The sequence below is a fragment of the Macaca nemestrina genome, chromosome 1 (genome assembly GCF_043159975.1).
Source record: "Macaca nemestrina isolate mMacNem1 chromosome 1, mMacNem.hap1, whole genome shotgun sequence".
NCBI classification, from domain to species: Eukaryota; Metazoa; Chordata; class Mammalia; order Primates; family Cercopithecidae; genus Macaca; species Macaca nemestrina.
The window spans coordinates 1,928,410-1,947,027 of NC_092125.1; the positions used below are offsets into that span (position 1 = coordinate 1,928,410).

Below are 18,618 nucleotides of genomic sequence, written 5' to 3' on the forward strand. Positions count from 1 at the left end.
CTTACTCAGGATCAGAGTTCATGTTGAACTAAAGAATTATAAATATAATGACTGTCAAAACACCTTTCACAGAAAAAAATAATTTTACCACAGATTAATTTGTTCATTAATGAAACTTTAATTCTCCGTCTTTTTTTTTTTTTTGGTCTACATAAATCTATCCTTATGCCAGTACTATATTGTTTAATTACTGTAACATTGTAGTAAGAGTTTATATCAGGAGTGTAAGTTACTGAATTTTGTTACCGTTTTTCAGAATTCTTGTGTGTTTGATTTTCTTTACATGTTTATATGGATTTTAGGAAGAGCTTGTCAATTTCTATTAAAGAAAAGCTACATTGGAATTTGCATTGAATCTGTAGATAAATTTGTTGGGTATTTTGATCTTCAAATTCAGTATTGTTATCTTTGAATATTGAGTATATCTCAGTTTATTCAGCTCTTTGATTTCTTTCAGCATTTTAAATAATTTTCAGTGTATAGTATGTGCAGTTATTTTGTTAAGTTTGTTTCTAATTTTTTTTTCTAGGATACTATTAATGAAATTTTAATTTAATTCTTATTTTGTTTATTGCTATGATATAAAAGTACTATCTAACCTTGCATGTTGATCTTGTGGCATTGATGAACTTTATTAGCTCAAGTAGGTTTTTATTTATTTATTTATCTATTTATTTAATTTCTTTGTTTTTGTTTTTGAGATGGAGTCTCGCTCTGTCACCCAGGCTGGAGTGCAGTGGCCGGATCTCGGCTCACTGCAAGCTCTGCCTCCCGGGTTCACGCCATTCTCCTGCCTCAGCCTCCTGAGTAGCTGGGACTACAGGTGCCTGCCACCACGCCTGGCTAATTTTTTGTATTTTTAGTAGAGACGGCGTTTCACCATATTAGCCAGGATGGTCTCCATCTCCTGACCTTGTGATCTGCCCGCCTCGGCCTCCCAAAGTACTGGGATTACAGGCGTGAGCCACTGTGCCCAGCCTCAAGTAGGTTTTTAATGAATTTCTTATACTTTTAAAATACAACATTATGGCAATAAAAGACTATTCCACTTCTTTTCTAATCTGGAGAATTGTGTTGATTTTTCTAGTATAATTTTCTGGCTCATATCTCCAGTACAATGGTGAATAGTGGTGAAAGTAGAAATTCTTGTCCTGTTTTCAAACTTGCATATAAGGCCCCCAGTCATTCACCATTAAGTATATTAGCTTTTGGTGTGGGGTTTTCCATCTTGGCTCACTGCAGCCTCAACCTCTTAAGCTCAAGTGATATTCCCACCTTAACTGCCTGAGTAGTTGGGACAACAGGCATGCACCACCATGTCCAGATAATTTTTTTTTTAAATATTTTGTAAAGATGGGGTCTCCCTATATTGTCCAGAATGGTCTTGAACTCCTGAGTTTATGCAGTCTTTCCACCTCAGCTTCCCAAAATTCTGGGTTACAGGTGTGAGCCACTGCACCTGGCCGATTTTGGGTTTTCATAGAGGCCTTTTAGCAGGTCTCAAAAGTTTTCTTCTAATAGTTTTCTTGATGTTCTGTCATTCACAGGTGTTGAATTTATCAAGCTTTTTCTATTTAAATTATTACATTTTTACTTTGTTCAAGTAATATTGTATCATATTAAACCAACATTGCATTGTGAAAATACCCTGCTTAGTCATGGTATGTAATCACTCTTATACCTTTTTATATTCATTTTTAAAATATTTCTTGGAATTTCTGTGTCTATATTTAAAGAGGATGTTGTTTCATAGTCATCTTGTGATTCTTTTGTCTCATTTGAGTATTATGGTATTACTGGCTAATAGATGAATTAAGAAGTGTTACCTCTTCTACTGCTTGAAGTTTTTGTGAGAAATTGATGTTTTTCATTAAATGTTTATGAAATGTACAACTTAAGCAGTTTATAACAGCTAGTCTATCTAAAAAGATTTTAATTAATTTTTTGTTATATGGATATAAGTATATTCTTTTCTCTGTGTGTGTGTGTGTATATATATATATGTATAATGAAACAATTCATAGGATGTTTTTTCAGTTTCCTTTGTAATCTATCCCTATCAATATTTTTTTATTTCATAGTATGTCATGAACAATTACTCTAGGCACTTGACATGGAATAATTTGAAAAAATAGAGAATGAGTCCTGTACTACAATCAACAAATAACTCAAAATTTTCTCCATTTTTAGGATGAAGAATATGAATATAGTTCTGTTACATAATATTTGTGTTTACTGTGTGAGACAAATGAGTTACTGAATGTAAAAATAATTAGTGAAACTGCCCTTTGATTTTGGAATGTATGAAACAGGCAAATGCCCTACCTTCTATTTTTATCAATATTTAGATAAGACAGAAAAATAAATTGTAATAAGATATACAGAATAATCTTGTATTTGAAGAATGCTATGAAAAAGATAATTTGGAGTAGTAGTTAGCGTATGGCTCATATAATGTGTTAGGTACTATTCTAAGCCATTAAACATTTGTATGCTTAATACCTAAGAGTTTAAAGTGAAGAAATCAAAGATTCATTGAAAAAGAAAAATTGAATTAAAAAAAATTGTATTTTTAATTGAAAAATAGTAGTATATATCTATCTACAGTGTAATATTTTGATATATGTTTATGTTATAAAATGATTAAATCAAGTTAATGTTTATAGCTTCATATAATTTTTGTGGTGAAAACATCGAAAATAGTCTTTATAGCAGTTTTGAAATACACATTATTTATTACAGTCACCATTCTGTGCAATTGATCACTAAATCTTACTTCTCCTAATTGAAATTTGGTACATGTTGAAAAACATTTCCCCTCTTTTTATTCACTCCATCTCCTAGCCTCTGTCACATTTTCATTCATATTAGGTAACATTAAGGTCATTATAGAAATTAACTTTTTGGTGTCCCACAACTAAATGAACATAAATAATGTTTACTTTGTTAGTAAGTTATACTAATTAGGCATAGGAAGAAATGGCAGCTGTTTTTGCCAGTAAACAAAGGATGTCCATTATTTTAAAATATTAGATATGAGTATTTTAGGTGGTAAAGTTTTAGGCCTAAAATATGTCATTGAATTTATTATCCCAGAAACCCAGCAGGTCATATTTTCTGAACATTGTAAATAACAATAGAAATTATTGACTAAAATGTTACCAGCAAGTACTATCTCACCACATGAAAACTGCATTGAAATTTTTAAATTTGTAGTTCAAATGGAAGACTCAAACAGATTCTTTTCATGGATTCAGGGAAGTGCTCATGAGGAAGCATGGTGATTGAAGCCAAAAATCTGAATTCAGGTAAATAATTCTGCCAATATGATCTCAATGGTGTAGAAAATCAGTAGTTTTGGCCATATATAGGTACTGTTCTCTGACATAGAGTACATTTATTTCAGAAATTTGTGCTAAATGTAAAATCAGTTCCCTAGTATTAAAGTTAAACTCTACAAATTATTATTACTTTACAGTATGTTGAGGAAAGGATATGTTCTATATAAAGTAACTTGAGATTTATTGTCTATTACAAAAAAAATTGTGTGAAATATATTTCACGTGTACACTGTTGACATTTGTGCTTGTTGGAAAAATACTATAGATTCTACACATTTTAAATGTAGAAAGCTAAAATCCTCAGAAAGTTACAAGAATCTTTAAACGACTGTATAGCATTGAAAGTGAAAGTAAAATATGAGAATTTTCCAACTAGAGAAGCAAACGAAAGAAATCATTTAGGAAAATAATCGACTGAGAAGTAAGCGCTCCTGTTAGATATGGGTGGTCAGAGTTGCCAAATCCATGTGGGTTGCCCAACTTGCCATAAAGCAAATTTAAAAAACAGACATAAACTGCAGATGTCTGAAATGTAATATCTCCCATAAGTGAAAAGAAAGTTAAAACTTATGTTACACACAGTTATAGGACTTATTTTTTAAATGTTTAAGTCAACACAATGAGAAAAATAGGAAATATATATATATATTACAGAGCAAAAGACTACAAGCTTGACAAGCCATATTTGAGAAAGAGCCAAATACAAACAACCTACTTAATACACAACGTATGGGTTAAATATTAAATTAGTCTCAACTGATGAGATTAGTGAACCAAAATACTGAGCATGACTAATGTAGTTAAATACAGTGAAAAGGGAAAACAGCCCCCGACCTCAGCAGAAGGTCTAAGGCCTGGCCCCTGCCCCCCATCCCTGCCCGGAGCCCTAACCTCTGAGGCAGTCTCCAAGCCTTTGGGAGTAGCTTCTGAAGATGAGTTGGTGGTTGAATTCCTGCAGGACCACAATGTAGCCCTTGTATCCCATGCCCCTCAGACATTCAAGATGGATGAACTGGCTGAGATGCAGCAGATTGGACAGTCAAACTTCCTCCAAGCCTCCCCAGAGAGCCCCTGGTATGGCCGACTTGGCCTTGTCTGAGAACTGGGCCCAGAGTGTCTTGCAGCTGGAGATGCTGTGGATGTAATTCAGGATTGTAATGAGACAGACTGGTCCCAATCATTCATTTCTGAAGTTACAGACCCCTTGGCTGTTTCCCCCACCTGTTGGACTGAGGCATATTTGGAGCAATCAGGGGAGAAGCTGTGGTTGGGAGAGCCTAAGGGAGCAGCAGCTGCTGATTGTTGGACCATGAATGAGAAGGATCGGCAGCACATGGCCAATGACTTTGTGGCCAAAGGGGATGACCCCAAATTGGCTAATTCTGAGTATATCAGATGCCTGTTGACCATTCACAAGACCAGTAAACACAACTGCCCTTGATAGGGAGTTTGAACGTGCCAAGTCAGCTATAGAGTTGCAGGCGGAGTTGGAGGAGATGGCAAAACGAGATGCTGACGCTCACCCCTGGCTTTCTGACTATGATGACCTCACATCAGCTTCCTTTGATAAGGGGTACCAGTTGGTGGAGGAGAACCCCCCGTGTGATCACCCTCAGCCTTTCAAAGAAGGGCTGCAGCGACTTCAGGAGTGGGCCCTGTTGTGGGAAGTCAGGGACCCCAAACGGAGGGACCGGCTGAAGCCACGGCAGAAGAACATAAATTGTGAAGATTTCATGAGCATTTATTAGTTTCCCAAATTAATACTTTTATAATTTCTTATGCCTGTCTTTACTGTAATCTCTGAACATAAGTTGTGAAGATTTCATGGATATTTATCACTTCCCCAATCAATATTCTTGTGATTTCCTATGCCTGTCTTTACTTCAGTCTCTTAATCCCGTCATCTTCATAAGCTGAGGATGTATGTCGCCTCAGGACCCTGTGATGATTGCATTAACTGCACAAATTGTTTAAACAATATGAAATCTGGGCACCTTGAAAAAAGAACAGGATAACAGCGATCGATGTTCAGGAAATAAGGGAGATAACCATTAGGTCAGGCTGCCTGAGAGCCGGGCAGAACAGAGCCATATTTCTCTTCTTTCAAAAGCAAATAGAAATATCGCTGAATTCTTTTTCTCAGCAAGGAACAGCCCTGAGAAAGAGAATATGTTCCTAGGGGGAGGTCTCTAAAATTGTCGCTCTGAGAACGTCTGTCTTTTATGGTTGCAGATAAGGGATGAAATAAGCCCGGGTCTCCCATAGCGCTCCCAGGCCTATTAGGATGAGGAAATTCTCACCTAATAAATTTTGGTCAGACCAGTTGTCTGCTCTCAAACCCTGTCTCCTGATAAGATGTTATCAATGATAATGCATGCCCGAAACTTCATTAGCAATTTTAATTTCGCCTGGTCCTGTGATCTCACCCTGCCTCCATTTGCCTTGTAGTATTTTATTACCTCGTGAAGCATGTGATCTCCGTGACTCACACCCTATTCGTATACTGCCTCCCCTTTTGAAAATGACTAATAAAAACTTGCTGGTTTTGTGATTTGGGGGGCATCATGGAACCTGCCAACATGTGATGCCTGCCCTGGACACCCAGCTTTAAAATTTCTCTCTTTTGTACTCTCACTTTATTTCTCAGATTGGCCGACACTTAGGGAAAATAGAAAAGTACTCATGTTGAATTATCAGGGACAGGTTCCCCCGATAGTCCCTGCCAAATGCTGTGCTGCTTTTTGAGGCAGCTATGCAGCAGAATCCTAAGAATATGGAAGCTTGGCAGTACCTGGGTACCACCCAGGCAGAGAATGAACAAGAACTGTGAGCCATCAGAGCATTGCAGAGGTGTCTGGAGCTAAAGCCAGATAACCAACAGCACTGATGGCGCTGGCTGCAAGCTTTACCAATGAGCCCCTGCAGCAGCAGGCCTGTGAAACCCTGCTACACACCAGCCTGTGCCTATCTGGTGACACCTGCTGAAGAAGGGGCTGGTGGGGCAGGACTGGGCACCAGCAAGCATATCTTGGAATCTCTGTTGTCTGACTCCCTGTTTCTTGAAATGAAGGAGCTCTTCCTAGCAACTGTGCAACTGGACCCTATATCCATTGACCCCAATGTGCAGTGTGGCTTGCAGGTCCTTTTCAACCTGAGTGGAGAGCATGACAAGGCCATGAACTGCTTCACAGCTACCCTCAGTGTTCGTCCCAATGACTATTTGCTGTGGAATAGAAACCAGAGTGAAGAAGCAGTAACTGCATACCGCCAGGCCCTTGAGCTCCAGCCTGGCTGTATCCAGTCCCACTGTAACCTGGGCATCGGCTGCATCAACCTGGGGCTCACTGGCAGGCTGCAGAGCACTTTCTGGAGGCCCTGAACATGTGGAAGAAAAGCCAGAGCCCTCAGGGTGAAGGAGGTGCCATGTCAGAGAACACTTGGAGCACCCTGCGTTTCGCATTCTGTGTTAGGGCCAGAGCGACGCCTGTGGGGTGGCTGATGCCCGGGATCTGTCCACCCTCCTAACCATGTTTGGCCTGCCCCAGTGACAGTGGGATGGGCTGCCCTGTGAGTGTCTGCCTAGACAGTTCCCCCCTCTGGATGTGATGTGAGTCCCTCTCCCCAAATGCACCTACCAAGCGGGTGGGCTGATGACCATAAGTGGTAAGGCCTTTCAGAAGCTGCCTCCACATAGGGCTGGGTAGTCCGTGTTCTAGTTCCTACATAATCATAGGAAAACACGGCTTGTTTTCTCTGCGTCCTTTCATAATTGAAGGGCTGTACATCCAGCTACGGAGCTCTCTGCTCATCATTCTTGAGGATGCTTTTTGGGGAGGACCCAATGATCTAGGCTAACTGTTGTCATCAGCTGCCATTTCTGATAGGGTCTACCGCATTTGTCATGTCTCTCCTTTCCCCACTGTTACTGGGAATTGGTAATAGTTCAGTTTAAGTAGGAGCTTCATCTGCTGTGGCCTCCAATGATGACTGGGATCAGGTGTTAGGAGTTGGCCTGTCAGATGGAATTGTTTATTTGGCTCTGCAGAGCTGAGTTTTGGTAGGGGTGCTCATAGTTCTGTCATTCTTGGACCTCTCCTGGCTGAGCTCTGATTCCCTGTGAGTACGATGCTGATGCAGAAATGCTGTGTCGTCATCCCAGCAGTCCTCAGGAGCTGCCAGGGCCAACTGTTACAGAGTGTCTGGGTGTGGGGTGGGAGGAAGGTTCACTTGTGAAATGAGGCTGGGTGGGAGTGGGGAGGGACTAGATCAGATGATATCAAGAGCTCTGTTCTGGGGCCTTGGTGGGAGAACAGAGCAAGTGGGAAGGGGGTGTGATGAACGCAGCAATCCCTCCTCCTCTTAGAAGTACCTGTGAATAGGAATTGGGCTAACTCTTCTACTAGGTTGGTTCAGAGATTGCAGTCTTGCCAAATTTCTAGCAAAGAGCAGGTTCAGTGTTACCATAAGCCTTTGCTGTACCTCTTGAAATGTTTCTAGGGGAAAGCATTGGAAAGTCCCCTTCCCCCATATTGTCTTCAGAAGGTGAAAACTGAGGGAAGATGAAGGAGCAGCTTGGATTCTTCTCAATTGTCCCCTGCATGGGGAGATACACTAACCCCCAGAAATGACTGCTAAGCCTCTTGCCTTGTCTTTAGTGGCTAATGATCAGACATATATATATATGTATATTTTAACTACCATGGTCCCAAGATTCCTTTCTGAAATTTATTTTTCTTCGTAAGAATATGTATAAATGATTTACAAATAAGACTAAAATATTTGTTTAAAAAGAAAGACAAAGAAAGAAAGACACAGAAAGAAAGAAGAAAGAAAGAAAGAAAAAGAAAGAAAAAAAGAAAGAAAGAAAGAAAGAAAGAAAGAAAGAGAAAGAAAGAAAGAAAGAAAGAAAAAAGAAAAGGAAGGAAGGAAGGAAGGAAGGAAGGAAGGAAGGAAGGAAGGAAAGAAAGAAAAGAAAGAAAGAAAGCAGCCAGGCACGGTGGCTCATGCCTGTAATCCTAGCACTTTGGGAGGCCAAGGCAGGCGGATCATGAGGTCAGGAGTTCAAGGCCAGCCTGGCCAACATAGTGAAACCCTGTCTCTACTAAAAATACGAAAAATTAGCCGGGTGTGGTGGTGGGCACCTGCAATCCCAGCTACTACAGAGGCTGAGGCAGGAGAATCACTTGAACCTGTGAGGCAGAGGTTGCAGTGAGCCAAGATTGCACCATTGCACTCCAGCCCAGGTGACACTCCAAGACTCCATCTCAAAAAAAGAAAACGTAAAACAAATACATATATCTATGAAGACTAGAATGCTAGAATGAGAAGGAATAGGACAAATTTCTTTTTTTACGGGATATATTAAAATAATTTGAATAATGCCTTTAAGAGTTGGTGGTTTGTAAGTTTCTACACTGAAAACCTGACATAAATCCTTGAATTCAGAAATGCAGTGTGTCAAAAAGTGAAAAAAAAAAATTACTTAAAAGAAATAAGCTGGATAACACCAAAGAGAAGAAAAATACTAAAAATCAGTGTAATGATGAGAGAAAAATTTCTACAGCTTTTATAAATCTCAAAACATAAATAGGAATAGTGCTAAGAGAAATTATTTATTAAAGCTAGAAGTAGATACTAGGCTAAAATACCTTTAACAAAAAAGGGTAAATTAAAATATATTTTTAAAACCCTGAGTGATTTGTTTACCAATAGGAGCTTTTTAAAAGTGTACTTCAAGAAGAAAAAATAATGTTTTGTGTATAAGATTAAAAATGAAAGTGTGGCCAGACTCGGTGGCTCACACTTGTAATCCCAGCACTTTGGGAGGCTGAGGCAGGTGGATCACAAGGTCGAGATCAAGACCAGCCTAACCAACATGGTGAAACCCGTCTCTACTAAAAATACAAAAATTAGCCACACATGATGGTACGCGCTTTTAATTCCAGCTACTCAGGAGGCTGAGGCAGGAGAATCGCTTGAACCCAGGAGGCAGAGGTTGCAGTGAGTGGAGATCACGCCACTGCACTCCAGCCTGGGCAACAGAGCGAGACTCCATCTCAAAAAAAAAAAAAGAAAAAGAAAGTGTAAGAGACTTGTTTTGGAAATATCAAACCCTGATGGACATTGAACTAAAGAAATTAGACTTTGGCAGCATCAAGTAAACTATTTAAATATAATGCAATTGCTATTTAATTGATTGCATTTAAGTCAGTTAACAAATCCTGTGCTATTTGCATAGTTTAACTGGTGGCAGAAAAATCTATTTCTCTTCAGAAGATTTTTGTCCCAGTACAACCTTGTTAAAAATGGGTGGGGCACTTTGATAGAAATATTTTTTAGGATATTGATGATTCTTCCGTCAGGACTGATTTGTACCAAAAGACAGACAGTGGCACAGAGAGTGACCAGAGGCATCTGGACATCCTGGATGACTGGGCCATGAACCCATCACGTGCTTAAGGAGGATGAAGTAATAATGTCCACTGAGTACATGACCACAGAGCAACTCACCAGAAGACACAGGCTGGTCTGTGTGGCCCTTTTCTCTGGGGAGGCTCTTGGGGAACGGCTGGTGTTGCAAAGGCTCCGGTATCACCTCTCATGCCTGAACAAGAGAATGACCACGTACATACTGGAGAGCAGCATGATTCCTACAAAGAAAATATTCTGAAATAATATTAGAATAAAGGGCCGGGCGCGGTGGCTCAAGCCTGTAATCCCAGCACTTTGGGAGGCCGAGGCGGGTGGATCACGAGGTCAGGAGATCGAGACTATCCTGGCTAACATGGTGAAACCCCGTCTCTACTAAAAATACAAAAAACTAGCCGGGCGTGGTAGCGGGCGCCTGTAGTCCCAGCTACTTGGGAGGCTGAGGCGGGAGAATGGCGTGAACCCGGGGGGCGGAGCTTGCAGTGAGCCGAGATCGCGCCACTGCACTCCAGCCTGGGAGACACAGCGAGACTCCGTCTCAAAAACAAAAACAAAAACAAAAAAAAAAAAAAAAAAAAGAATAAAAAACAGTCCCCTGAGAATGGAGCTCATTGGAGAAAGTGAGCAGAAGTCACTGACACTCGGTAAATTGAATTGGTCTGGGTCACACTGAAACAAGCTACAGTGCAGATGATCATGCTACTACTGGAAGATAATTTATGTTTTTGTTAAGTCTCACCTACCACAAGATGCTAGGGCTGACGGTGGTGGCCTGGAGCATGCTCAGGAGGCAGGTGGTGGTGACGGCCAGACCCCTCATCACCTTGTTCATGTAGAATAGTGCTTGACATTTGAGGTCCTCCCAAAAATTCAGTGACTCAAACACTGTCTAAAGAGAAAAAAATCCACTACAGTGGGGTGCGTCATTGAGTGAACAAAAGTCAAGTGACAGGTGATCAGGTCGTGCTTCGGCCTGTGATCCAGGAGTGTGAAGATGAAGAAGAAAAGGAGAAAGGTGTTGACTGGGACTGCAACGTCAGCTTGAAAATAACGTGTTCTTAATAATGAACTTTATGTATTTTTCATGTTTTACTTTTTTTTTTTTTCAAGACAGGGTCTTGGTCTGTCACCCTGGCTGAAGTGCAGTGGTACAATAATAACTCATTGCATTCTGGACCCCATGGGCTTAAGTGGCCGCCTGCCTCCCTCTCCCAAACAGCCAGGATTCCAGGTGAAGCTAACTGTAGTGCTGTTGGAGTCTGGCGATGCTGCCAGGCTTGTCTTGAGCTCTTGGCCTAAAGTGATTCTCTTACCTTGGCCCCCCAAAGCACTAGAATTACAGGTGTGAGCTACTTCACCTGGCCAGAAATTGGCTTTGTACATCAGAAAAATCCCAAAAGATCTCACATCATCATTGTTAATTCTGCATTAGTGAAAATTATCACAAATCACTTTTTTTTTTTTTTTTTTTGAGACGGAGTCTCGCTCTGTGGCCCAGGCTGGAGTGCAGTGGCGCGATCTCAGCTCACTGCAAGCTCCGCCTCCCGGGTTCCCGCCATTCTCCTGCCTCAGCCTCCCGAGTAGCTGGGATTACAGGCACCCGCCACCACACCCGGTTAATTTTTGGTATTTTTAGTAGAGACGGGGTTTCACCATGTCAGCCAGGATGGTCTCAATCTCCTGACCTCGTGATCCACCCGCCTCGGCCTCTCAAAGTGCTGGGATTACAGGCTTGAGCCACCGCGCCCGGCCACAAATCACTTTTATTGTTTTACCCTCTTAATCTTGATAAGCCGTATCTCATATAAATTATTGATAATCCAGCCTCTGCATTATTTTCTACACCAATTAGTATATGAAATACCAACACATTTCTTATAAGATGCATACTATGTATCTGTCTATTCCTGGGTATAGTTACCCATGGTACCTGAGCATCCCTCTTTAGAAATTGTATCTTTTTTTTTTTTTTTTGAGACGGAGTCTCGCTCTGTCGCCCAGGCTGGAGTGCAGTGGCCGGATCTCAGCTCACTGCAAGCTCTGCCTCCCGGGTTCACGCCATTCTCCTGCCTCAGCCAAGAGTAGCTGGGACCACAGGCGCCTGCCACCTCGCCTGGCTAGTTTTTTTTTTTGTATTTTTTAGTAGAGACGGGTTTTCACCGTGTTAGCCAGGATGGTCTTGATCTCCTGACCTCGTGATCCGCCCGTCTCAGCCTCCCAAAGTGCTGGGATTACAGGCGTGAGCCACCGCGCCCGGCCTAGAAATTGTATCTTTGTTCTGCATTCTCATTTTATATTTATCACATTGATGCTACAAATAAAAAAAAAAAGACCCAATCATATGTGCACAGTGCAACTGAATAAAATGTATGCTAATAGGAAAAGAATCACCAAAACAATTGAAAAAATAATATCTAGTTGTCTTTCTGACATGCTGACCTTTCAATGCTTTTAATTCTTTGTCTCTCACACTTTGAATCTTTGTGATTAGACGTTTGAACCTACCATAGTAATTCAGGATAGTATCCTTATTTTTCGCCAATAAATTAGCAATTTTGATCCCATGTGCAGCTTCTCATACCCATTGCCATGAAGTGTATATTTGCTGTATCTGAGAATTAGAACATGGACACCTTTGGAGGGCATTACTGTGCTTACCAAACCCTATTAGCTGTATCACATAAAAATGGCTCTGGCTCTCTTACAGTTTAGTTTCCATCTCAAAAATAAATTTTCTACGTCTCAACAGAGGATCCCCAATGTCCAGCTGTGAATTGTCAAGAGAATAACACTAGTTGTAATCACTTTATGACAACCATAAAGTTGCATCAAAATGATCAAATGTTGATCCTTTTCTTGAGATTCCACTTAATAGAGAGATCCCCTCTTTTGCTTTGAAAACACTTATTTCTCCAATAATAAAGGTAATTTCCCTCTAGTTTTGTTAGGATACCCATAATATCAGAACACCTGGCATAATTTCACTGAGCAATTTTGAAATTACTCTCTAATGTTATTGGCCAAGATGCAGGCATAATTGTTTTATCAAATTAGTGATTAGAACAAGTCAACTTAATGACACAAAAAATTAGAAAACCATTCCACACCACTCAGTTTTTTCTGAGATGACAGCTGTCAAAATTATATTTTAAAGGTCACTTATCACAGTGCCATCCCATGTATGTATGGAGCAATAGATGATAGATTAGATAGATGTTGATATCTCAATGCAGAAATGGCAACAATTAGTATTTTTGCCTCTTACTCAGAAATTAATGGTTAAGGTAGAAAATTTCTCTAAAACAACCTCATATGTATGAGCTAATCATTTCAACCTCATATGTTGAAATGATTGTTAATAATTCTTCAAAATCTTAGTAAAGGAACACACTTCCAGAACCAAACAACGGACAGTTCCATGAACATGCACCTTTACCCTCAGCACAACTTGGTTTTGCTGTCATGATAAAACCAGGAAAAGAGCCAGGATATCATCGATTTAAAGGTTTAATGGTCTCTCTTTGGAGGAGTATAGCTCCAGTAAAAGAATACTTGGACTTGGACTATTAATATATGTGCAATTATTTATAAACTACATGTCCACATAATTTCGTTAATAAAACACATGTAAGCCATATAACAAAAAGAGATAAAATAGGAAGTCTGATGTTTTATTCTCTTACCCTAAGATATATTTAGCTCACCCCACGTATTTCACACCCTTCTCTCTACAAGTAACCATCACATGCTGAAAAATACTTTATCTGCTGAATCACCAGATGGAGTCCCTCCAACAAGTCTCTTGAGGTCATTGGTGTTGAGACTACACAAGAAAGGATCACAATACTGTGGATTAGAATTGACAGCTAAAGTGTATTTATTTTCATTATTTCTTTTGGAAATTTATCTCTCAGAATCTAACTGCTGATCATTGTCAAAGACATGTGTGTGCACCCAAAAGTCATTTGTCATTTATTTAAATTTTAAAGTTCATTTTCTGTCCTATTTTTTACTTGATGAATCTGGCAACTTCACTACGAATCCCAGGATTTGCAATAATATGGTACTGACCTGGGAGAAACAATATAGAAGAACATAAGCAGAGAGCGTATCTCTAGGTGGATCACAGTGCAAAGGACTATTGGGTCTTACATGATACGTTGAAAACTGATCAATTTAATGCACATCTCAGCCCTCCCTATGGGAAGTGACAGCCATGGGTGGCTGGGTCTGAGGGTGAAGCTCCCAAGCCCTCTCAGGAAACAGATAATGCAGATCAAGTTCATCCTCACGTTGGCTTTCACCTCAGACTATTCGAAGTATTGTAAGTCCCAGGTATTTACGTAATTATGAATAATGATGGAAAAAATTTACCATTAAATGAACAAGACACAAAAGACTGATGATAAAATCTGTGAGCTTAATCGACACATCTGAAGAAAAGAGGAGCGTACTAGAATGAAAAAGCCATTTACATAAATCCAGAAGCAATTTTACATGCAACTTTTACATGCAACTAATGTGTTCTTTGAAAAAAAAAGTTTGCTGAGAACTCTCTCCTCAACTCTATTACAATATATAATTTTTACTGTTATTTGTGATAGATGGTGTCATTTTATAAATGACTGTACAGTGATCATTGTGGTCATTTAAGAATATAATCTTTATGATAAAAGTATCCCGTGTTTTGTTTTATTAATAAAAATGTCATTGTTATTACATGCAAGTAACAGCCAGCATTTTAAAACCTATGACTGGTCATTGATAACATAAAATGATTTTAAGAATTTCACGTTAAAAGTCAAAGAGGAGATGGCTAATGCATGCTGGGCTTAATACCTAGGTGGTGGGTTGATAGGTGCATGGGTCCAGACTCCACTTTTCTCTGTGATTGGAGTGGATGCCAACAGTGAGGAGAAGCCAGACAGTGGGAGCAGCACTTCTGAGCCTGTGGGGGTGAGGGGGACCTCCCTGGGCCCTCCAGAGTTCAGAGATGCCTGGGTCTGCAGTGGCTGCGCCCAGGAGGGTGGGGCTCCTGCCTGCTCCAGCTCCCAAGAGCACAGGGATGCCCAGCTCACCGATGGGTCAACCCCCAAGAACATTTATAATTTCTCTAGAATGGCATAACCCTTCTGAAAGCTGACGGGGATCTTGGGAATCTTCTTCCAGAGGGCCCTGGTCAGGGATGTTGGCCTGGCTGTGAGACAGACAACCTCCTACCCTCCCTGTGCCTCCTGGGCCAAGATATGGAAACCTCACCACGATGCCCTGCCAGTGGCAACAGGCCAAGGACGGGGTCCGCTTGGGAGGCGCGAGCGGTTCTGGGGCTCCCAGGAGAATTTAGAACTTCCTGCAGACAGATGCCTCTTTTTCTTCACTTGTGGTCCAACTGATATACTGGATGGTGAGATAAACCGTACATTTTAATTTTTACGTATTTTTTTCATTATATGCAAAATGTATATTTAAACAATCAGACACTGGATTTGAAGGGAAAAGTATTTGAGGTTCATTCTTTTCTTTCAAATGTCATTTAGTCCTGTGTATGAACAGATTCACCCTATGTGTAGCAACTATGTAGATAAAAGAGTTATGAAATTGTTTTTGGTTTTACAATGCTATATTAAAAACATTAAAATTCACCAATCAAACAATCTATGCAAGGGTATTATGTTTTTTTTTGTTATTGTTGTCAAAGTCCTGAAATACAGACATAAGAGCCGAGTGAGTAGCCACTGGTAGAGAAACAGTCTTCACAGGGCCAGTATTTTTCTGCCCCATCTCATCTGGCTGCTGATCAACACGTGTCATTTAGTACAAACAAGCACACAAAAACAGTAATATGCTTGTGTGCCTACCCCAGATGCTTTATGTGCAATAATGGAATGAGGAAGGGGAAGATAAGAGAATGGAGAAAAGGATACTGTACCAGTCAGAACGTGGAGTCAGAACGTGGTGAAATCACATGGTGGTTTTGTATACGAGAATGTCTGCTGGAGCTGTAGGAAGAAGTTCTAGGGGAAGGAGCAGGTGTGTTCTTAGAAGGCCCTCCTGTCTGCTGCTGGACACATCACCCGTTATTTGTCCTCCATTTCCTGCTTTGCAGGTGTGTCAGTTTCACTGAGTAACCAGTCCTAAAATCCACATCTGATTTGCTTCATGGCCAAGCCCTGCCATTCGCCAGAGGCTTCCACCCCTTCATTCAGTGATGTGTGCTTCTTCCCCTTCAACTGCACCCCAGACCCATCCTAGCCTCCACCTTCAAATGCACAGAATTGTTGTTCTGTCTTGATTCAAACGTTTTTCCTGCCGCAGCAGAGCACTGAAAGTCTCTTAAGTTACAGCTTCACAACAGAGGTCCAAAGTCTGCACAGAACCAGCAAATCTGCAGCCGCAGGAGCAGCAGCACGATGAGGCAGCAGAGCTTTATTCCACGTTTTCATCACCGTTCCTACAACAGCAGTGGCAGCAGCAACAACGGCTACTACTGCTAATTGTGGTAAAAATACTTAGAATAATGATGCATCATAATAATTGTAGTTGTCGACACTTTTGGTTTATATATGATTATTTATTATGTTCTACAATTTACTTTTAGTAATATACACATAACTTTTGTCATCAACATCAGGACCCTAAAACACCACACCTGGTGAATGAATGTCACCTATGGACCTAAGGCCTTCACCTGCTGGTGCAGGCCCTCTCACCACTCCATCTCCAGAGGATCTGGTCCACCTTCTGAGTCAATATAGTAGCCCTGACACTCACATGATCTATTTGAAGTCTTGGAAAACAACCTTCCCTTGTTAAAAATCAAAGGATGGGCCAGGTGCGGTGGCTCACGCCTGTAATCCCAGCACTTTGAGAGGCCGATGCAGGCTGATCACAAGGTCAGGAGATGGAGACCATCCTGGCTAACATGATGAAACCGCATCTCTACTAAAAATACAAAAAACTTAGCCAGGCGTGGTGGCGGCGCCTGTAGTCCCAGCTACTCGGGAGGCTGAGGCAGGAGAATGGCGTGAACCCGGGAAGCGGAGCTTGCAGTGAGACAAGATCGCACCACTGCACTCCAGCCTGGGCGACAGAGCGAGACTCTGTCTCAAAAAAAAAAAAAATCAAAGGATGGCTTCAAATTGTATTCAGCTGTTTTGTTAAATGGCAGCAGGAAGAAATTTTTCTCAGCAGGTCTATTTTTATGTCACTTGCTTTCAGAGTAAGAGGTTATTTCAGACACAGTGGTTTGATTTAGTCTTTGTTGAAAATAGCCTACAAACAACAAAAAGGGAGGAACAGAATTTGTGTTCATGTGGAGGGCATCATCTCTGCTTTTAAATAAAAAATATGTATCGAACGTTGGTTTCCTAAATTAGGAAATCAACCATTTCCTCAAATTATTTTAAGTTATTCCAAGATGCTTCACAAGCATTCTCTGGAGGCAACTGTTCCAAATGGTGAAGAGTACTAGATGGATCAGAATCTCACAGGATTCTTACTTCTATTGCAGAAGATTACTTTCCAGGACTTCAAAGGTTTAGAGAAGCTGCTTGATTTGTGTGGCTTACAGAGGTGCTTGGGCTTTGGAGTCAGGAAAAGTTAATCCTGAGGCCCAGCCCAGCCTCTTAGTAGCTGTGAGGCTTTGGACAAGTTCCTTGTCTTGGAAAGTTATATAAACCTCATCTGCAAGAAAAGGCATGATACTGATTGCAAAAATGACAGCAATTCTTCATCCCTTCCTGTATTTATGTCCTTTGTGATATGCTTTTATAGCTGCTTTCATTGAGAGGCAGAATCTGGTTCCCAAACCTTGAATCTCACTGGCCTGATTTGCCCTGGCCAATAGAAAGCTGTGAATATGACCGTGTGCCAGTTTGGGGCTGAGGCACAAAGCTCTTGAATGCTTCTGCTTTTTATTTCAGAACCCTGTCATCTCCATGATAACAAGTCCCTGTTAGCCTGCTAGAGGATGAGATACTATAGGGGAGAAACCAAAGTGCCACAGTTGACAGGCAGCTCACCCTCAGAAGCAGCATTGCCTAGTCAAGCAGCAGCTGACCACACGTGCCTGAAAGGGCCCGGCTGAGACCAAAAGAATGGCTCACCCGAGCCCAGCCTAAAAGGTGGACCAGCTCAATCTAATAAGTTTTGGGAAGTTTTACTGTGAAGCAGTAGGTAATATGTACACCTAGCGCAGACAGGGTGCCAGGATTCAATGACATGTTGATGACAAGTTACGAGGCAAACACATGGCACCCTGTATGCACTGATTTCCTTTTCCCTTTATGTAAAGTTGGATCTCTGGTTAGACAGTGTTGAGCCATACAGAAGTGCATGCAGACATGCATGCATGTGATCAGTGCTTCAACTCACACACTTAAATTCCACACCACAGGAGGAAACAGAAAACCACAGCTTGCCCATTAGGGCCAAAGCCAAATTGCATAATGAGAAGTTTGTCTTGAAGGTATTCCCTCCACATCTAAAGTCCTGAGGTTAAGGCTGTGGACAAATCTGAAGACATGGGTTTTCTTCTCCTGGGGCCCCTCGTCTTTTTTTCACTGTCTTATCTATAGAAGAGGCTGGGCCCCCGGCAAGAGCAGGTGGGAAATCGTAGACTCCCTCTAGATACTTCTTTATTGCAGCCTACTTCTCTCTCTGGGCACTGTCTCTGCCACCCTTGGGCCCAAGGAGAGATGTTAGCAGAAAGAGGGCGTTCCCTCACCTCTAGCAGAAAAGAGGGGTTCGGGCCCTTCACTGCCTGAGGTCAGGGGAGCCAGAGCCCTCAAAACTGCACTTCAGTGTGACAGTCACTGCCCAAGGGGTCTACATAGCGCCTAGAATGTGG

General features: G+C 41.2%; 1 pseudogene; it reads left to right on the forward strand.

Moving 5' to 3' along the window:
- The first annotated feature begins 88 nt into the window (after window positions 1-88).
- Window positions 89-7,538, forward strand: LOC105474721 (peroxisomal targeting signal 1 receptor-like; annotated as a pseudogene).
- Window positions 7,539-18,618: the final 11,080 nt, after the last annotated feature.